Raw genomic sequence first — 6371 nt, forward strand, 5'->3', positions numbered from 1 at the left:
GGATACTATGCGATAATTTAGCCTGGCCATTCCACCCTCACCTGCACGTCCAGGGCACTATGGGATAATTTAGCATTGTAAAAACAATGACTGCAGATGCTGGAAACCAGATTCTGGATTAGTGGTGCTGGAAGAGCACAGCAGTTCAGGCAGCATCCAACGAGCAGCGAAATCGATGTTTCGGGCAAAAGCCCTTCATCAGGAATAAAGGCAGTGAGCCTGAAGCATGGAGAGATAAGCTCGAGGAGGGTGGGGGTGGGGAGAAAGTAGCATAGAGTACAATGGGTGAGTGGGGGAGAGGATGAAGGTGATAGGTCAAGGGGGAGAGGGTGGAGTGGATAGGTGGAAAAGGAGATAGGCAGGTAGGACAAGTCATGGGGACAGTGTTGAGCTGGAAGTTTGAAACTAGGATGAGGTGGGGGAAGGGGAAATGAGGAAACTGTTGAAGTCCACATTGATGCCCTGGGGTTGAAGTGTTCTGAGGCGGAAGATAAGGCGTTCTTCCTCCAGGCGTCTGGTGGTGAGGGAGTGGCGGTGAAGGAGGCCCAGGACCTCCATGTCCTCGGCAGAGTGGGAGGGGGAATTGAAATGTTGGGCCACGGGGCGGTTTGGTTGATTGGTGCGGGTATCCCGGAGATGTTCCCTAAAGCGCTCTGCTAGGAGGCGCCCAGTCTCCTCAATGTAGAGGAGACCACATCGGGAGCAACAGATACAATAAATGATATTAGTGGATGTGCAGGTAAAACTTTGATGGATGTGGAAGGCTCCTTTAGGGCCTTGGATGGAAGTGAGAGAGGAGGTGTGGGCGCAGGTTTTGCAGTTCCTGTGGTGGCAGGGGAAAGGGTCAGAATGGGAGGGTGGGTCGTAGGGGGGCGTGGACCTGACCAGGTAGTCACGGAGGGAACGGTCTTTGCGGAAGGCGGAAAGGGGTGGGGAGGGAAATATATCCCTGGTGGTGGGGTCTGTTTGGAGGTGGCGGAAATGTCGGTGGATGATTTGGTTTATGCGAAGGTTTGTAGGGTGGAAGGTGAGCACCAGGGGCGTTCTGTCCTTGTTACGGTTGGAGGGGTGGGGTCTGAGGGCGGAGGTGCGGGATGTAGACGAGATGCGTTGGAGGGCATCTTTAACCACGTGGGAAGGGAAATTGTGGTCTCCAAAGAAGGAGGCCATCTGGTGTGTTCTGTGATGGAACTGGTCCTCCTGGGAGCAGATACGGCGGAGGCGGAGAAATTGGGAATACGGGATGGCATTTTTGCAAGAGATAGGGTGGGAAGAGGTGTAATCCAGGTAGCTATGGGAGTCGGTGGGTTCGTAAAAAATGTCAGTGTCAAGTCGGTCGTCATTAATGGAGATGGAGAGGTCCAGGAAGGGGAGCGAGGTGTCAGAGATAGTCCAGGTAAATTTAAGGTCAGGGTGGAATGTGTTGGTGAAGTTGATGAATTGCTCAACCTCCTCGTGGGAGCACGAGGTGGCGCCAATGCAGTCATCAATGTAGCGGAGGAAGAGGTGGGAAGTGGTGCCGGTGTAATTACGGAAGATCAACTGTTCTACGTAGCCAACAAAGGGACAGGCATAGCTGGGGCCCATACGTGTGCCCATGGCTACGCCTTTGGTCTGGAGGAAGTGGGAGGATTCAAAGGAGAAATTGTTAAGGGTGAGGACCAGTTCGGCCAAACGAATGAGAGTGTCGGTGGAAGGGTACTGTTGGGGACTTTGAGAGAGGAAGAAACGGAGGGCTTGGAGGCCCTGGTCATGGCGGATGGAGGTGTAGAGGGATTGGATATCCATGGTGAAGATGAGGCGTTGGGGGCTGGGGAAACGGAAGTCTTGGAGGAGGTGGAGAGCGTGGGTGGTGTCTCAAACGGATGTGGGGAGTTCCTGGACTGGGGGGGTAGGACAGTGTCGAGGTAGGTAGAGATGAGTTCAGTGGGCAGGAACATGCTGAGACAATCGGTCGGTCAGGGTGGTCAGGCTTGTGGATCTTGGGAAGGAGGTAGAACCGGGCAGTGCGGGGTTCCCGGACTATGAGGTTGGAAGCTGTGGGTGGGAGATCTCCTGAGGTGATGAGGTTCTGTATGGTCTGGGAGATGATAATTTGGTGATGGGGGGTGGGGTCATGGTCGAGGGAGCAGTAGGAAGAGGTGTCCTCGAGTTGACGTTTTGCTTTAGCGGTGTAGAGGTCAGTGTACCAGACTACCACTGCGCCCCCTTTATCCGCTGGCTTGATGGTGAGGTTGGGATTGGAGCAGAGGGATTGGAGGGTTGTGCGTTGTGAGGGTGAGAGGTTGGAGTGGGGGAGGGGGGACGACAGGTTGAGGCGGTTAATGTCCCGGCGGCAGTTGGAAATGAAGAGGTCGAGGGCAGGTAATAGGCCAGCGCGGGGTGTCCAGGTGGATGCAGTGTGTTCGAGGTGGGCGAAGGGGTCCTCGGAAGGTGGGCGGGAGTCCTGATTGTGAACGTAAGCTCGGAGGCGAAGGCGACGGAAGAATTGTTCGACGTCACGGCGTGTATTAAATTCATTGAGTGTGGACGGAGGGGGATGAAGGTGGGTCCTTTGCTGAGGACTGATCGTTTGTCCTCAGTGAGGGGAAGGTCTGGAGGGATGGTGAAAACGTGGCAGGGCCGGGAGCTGGGATCTTGTGTGGGTGTATCCATCCTAACCTGCACATCCCTGGGCACTATGGGACAATTTAGCATGGCCAATCCACCCTAACCTACACATCCCTGGGCACTATGGGACAATTTAGCACGGCCAATCCACCCTAACCTGCACATCGTTTGCACTGTTGGAGGAAACCGGAGCACCCAGAGGAAACCCCCGCAGACCTGGGGAGAATGTGCAAACTCCCCACAGACAGCCAACTGAGTGTAGGATCGATCCCAGGTCTGTGGTGCTGGGAGGCATCAGTGCTAACCACTGAGTCTCAATCTCAGGGCTTGGTGCTGAAGGGATCAGAAGGCTTGGTCTGAGAAAGTAGGGACAGGATACTGAGTCGGACGGTCAGCCTTGACTCAATTGAATGGCGGAGGAGGTTATACGGGCCGAATGGCCTCCTCCTTCCTCCTATCTTCTGTGTTCCTCAAGATGTTGGCATCTCCAATGGCATTATGGGTCTCACTTGAAGTTGAAAAAAAATTGCCACTTGTCATTGGTCTCCCTCTGACTCGAATTCTTGCCAACCAGGCAACGTTTCCCCCACATTTCAAGAAATACAGGTGACAGCCTTAGTCACATGACAGCACCCATGAAACATCACCATTTGAGGAAAAAAAACGCTCTCCCTGTCCACCCTATCTAACCCTCTGATTATCTTATATGTCTCTATAAAGTCACCTCTCCACTTCTCTGTAACGAAAACAGCCTCAAGTCCCTCAGCCTTTCCTCATAAGACCTTCCCTCCATACCAGGCAACATCCTAGTAAATCTCCTCCTGAACCCTTTCCAAAGCTTCCACATCCTTCCCATCGTGTAGAACTGCATGTAAATACTCCAAGTGCGGCTGCACCAGAGTTTTATACAGCTGCAATATGATCTCATGGCTCTGTAACTCAATCCCCCTCCCAATAAAAGCTAACACACCGTATTCCTTCTTAACAACCCTGTCAATCTGGGTGGCAACTTTCAGGGATCTATGTACCTGGACACCGAGATCTCTCTGCTCATCTACACGACCAAGAATCTACCAAGTGTCAACATCTCAACCCTCTTTCAAATGCGATGGGGGTTTCGGTCTCATTAACTCGTACAGGCAGCAGGTTCCATATCCCCACCACCCTCTGGGCGAAAACGTCTTTCCTCACATCCCCTCAGAACCTCGACCCATTATCTCGCAAATCCCCCCCCACCCACCCCGTCGTTGGGCATCTAAGGAGAAAGTTCCCTCCCTGTTGAAGCTCCTCATCATTTTATCCTTCTCAGCCATGCCCCCTCTCTCGATCTCCTCTGCTCTGAGGGAAACAACGTCAGTCTGTCCAATCTCTCTCCAGGGCTGCAGCTCTCGAGCCCAGGCGCTATCGCGGTAAATCTCCATCTGCGCCCTCCTCCAGGGCTATCGCACGCCTCCTGGAATGTGAATTGGGTTCAAAGTTCATCCACGGGATGAGGGCATCACTAACTAGACCAGTATTTATTGCCTGTCCCTAATTGCCCACAGGGCAGTTAAGAGTCAACCACATTTCTGTCGAAGTGGAGCCACATGTTGGCCAGACCAGGTAGGGATGACAGCTCCCATAAGTGACTCAGATGGGCTTTTCCCAAACAACCACCAATCAATTTGTGCTCATTCTTATACTCACAATTCCAACTATTTATTGAAGTTATAGAGTCATAGAGATGTACAGCACAGAAACAGACCCTTCGGCCCAACTCGTCCATGCCGACCAGATATCCCAACCCAATCTAGTCCCACCTGCCAGCACCCGGCCCATATCCCTCCAAACCCTTCCTATTCATATACCCATCCAAATGCCTCTTAAATGTTGCAATTGTACCAGCCTCCACCACATCCTCTGGCAGCTCATTCCATACCCATACCACCCTCTGAGTGAAAAAGTTGCCCCATAGGTCTCTTTTATATCTTTTCCCTCTCACCCTAAACCTATTCCCTCTAGTTCTGGACTCCCCAACCCCAGGGAAAAGACTTTGTCTCTCTATCCTATCCATGTCCCTCATAATTTTATAAACCTCTACAAGGTCACCCCTCAGCCTCCGACGCTCCAGGGAAAACAGTCCCAGCCTGTTCAGCTTCTCCCTGTAGCTCAAATCCTCCAACCCTGGCAACACCCTTATAAATCTTTTCTGAACCCTTTCAAGTTTCACAACATCTTTCTGATAGGAAGGAGACCAGAATTGCACGCAATATTCCAACAGTGGCCTAACCAATGTCCTGTACAGCCGCAACATGACCTCCCAACTCCTGTACTCAATACTCTGACCAATAAACGAAAGCATTCCAAACGCCTTCTTCACTATCCTATCTACCTACAACTCCACTTTCAAGGAGCTATGAACCTGCACTCCAAGGTCTTTTTGTTCAGCAACACTCCCTCGGACCTTACTATTAAGTGTATAAATCCTGCTAAGACTTGCTTTCCCAAAATGCAGCACCTCACATTTATCTGAATTAAACTCCATCTGCCACCTCTCAGCCAATTGGCCCATCTGGTCCAGATCCTGTTGCAATCTGAGGTAACCCTCTTCTCTGTCCACTACACCTCCAATTTTGGTGTCATCTGCAAACTTACTAACTGTACCTCTTATGCTCGCATCCAAATCATTTATGTAAATGACAAGTTAAATTCCCCCATCTGTTGTCACAGGATTCGAACTTGGGTACCCAGAACATAGCCTGGGTTAGTAATCTGTGAAGATCCCAGTAGGGGATTCCAGAACAGCACACGATACTCAATCTGTGACCAAAAGTTCTCAAATTCCTCTGGTTGCTTGGCTGTGATGAGTTGCCTATTGAACGGAGTTATGTCCTGTTCCTAGCCATGTTAGAATGGAATATCATAGAATAGAAAGGGCAGTGAGGAAGGCTTTTGTCACACTGGGCCTTCATCAGTCAGGGGCGTTGAGTACAAAGGTTGGGAAGTTATGTTGCAGTTATACAGGACATCGCTGAGGCCGCACTTGGGAGTATTGTGTTCAGTTTTGTTCACTTTACAACAGGACGGCTGTTGTTAAACATGAAAGAGTGCGGACGAACTTTGCAGCGATGTTGCCAGGGCCGAAGGGACTGAGTTATAGGGAGAGGTCGGACAAACGAATCATATTTTTCTCGCAGGTGTAGGAGACTGAAGAGGACCCGAGAGATGGAGGAAGTGAGCACGGCAGATGCTGGAGATCAGAGTTGAAGAGTGTGGTGCTGGGAAAGCGCAGCCCGGTCAGGCAGCAAATGGAGGGGACCAGGAGAGTCCACGTTTCCGGGCAAAAAACCCTTCAACGGGATTCCCCTGTTCCTCGGAAGCTGTCTGACCTGCTGTGCTTTTCCAGCACCACACTCTCCAATAAGGTCCTTATGGAGGTGTATAAGATTGTTGGAGGCATGGATGGGGTGAATACAGTCAGGGTTTTGCCCAGGGGTGGGGAAGCGAGGAGTAGAGGGGCATCAGTTTGAGGTGAGAGGGGATAGAATAAAAGGGAACCTGAGGGGCAACTTGTTTACATAGAGGGTGGTACACATCTGGAATGACGTGCCAGTGGAAGTTGTTGAGGCGGGTACATTAACAACATTTAAAGGGTATTTGGACAAATACATGGGTAGGAAAGGGTTAGAAGGGCATGGGCCAGGTGCAGGGAAATGGGGTGAGTGTGCGCGGCCATTTTGACCGGTGTGGGCCAGTTTGGGTCAAAAGGCCTGTCTCTGTGC

Source organism: Chiloscyllium punctatum, chromosome 47, assembly GCF_047496795.1.
Source record: "Chiloscyllium punctatum isolate Juve2018m chromosome 47, sChiPun1.3, whole genome shotgun sequence".
Classification (NCBI taxonomy): Eukaryota; Metazoa; Chordata; class Chondrichthyes; order Orectolobiformes; family Hemiscylliidae; genus Chiloscyllium; species Chiloscyllium punctatum.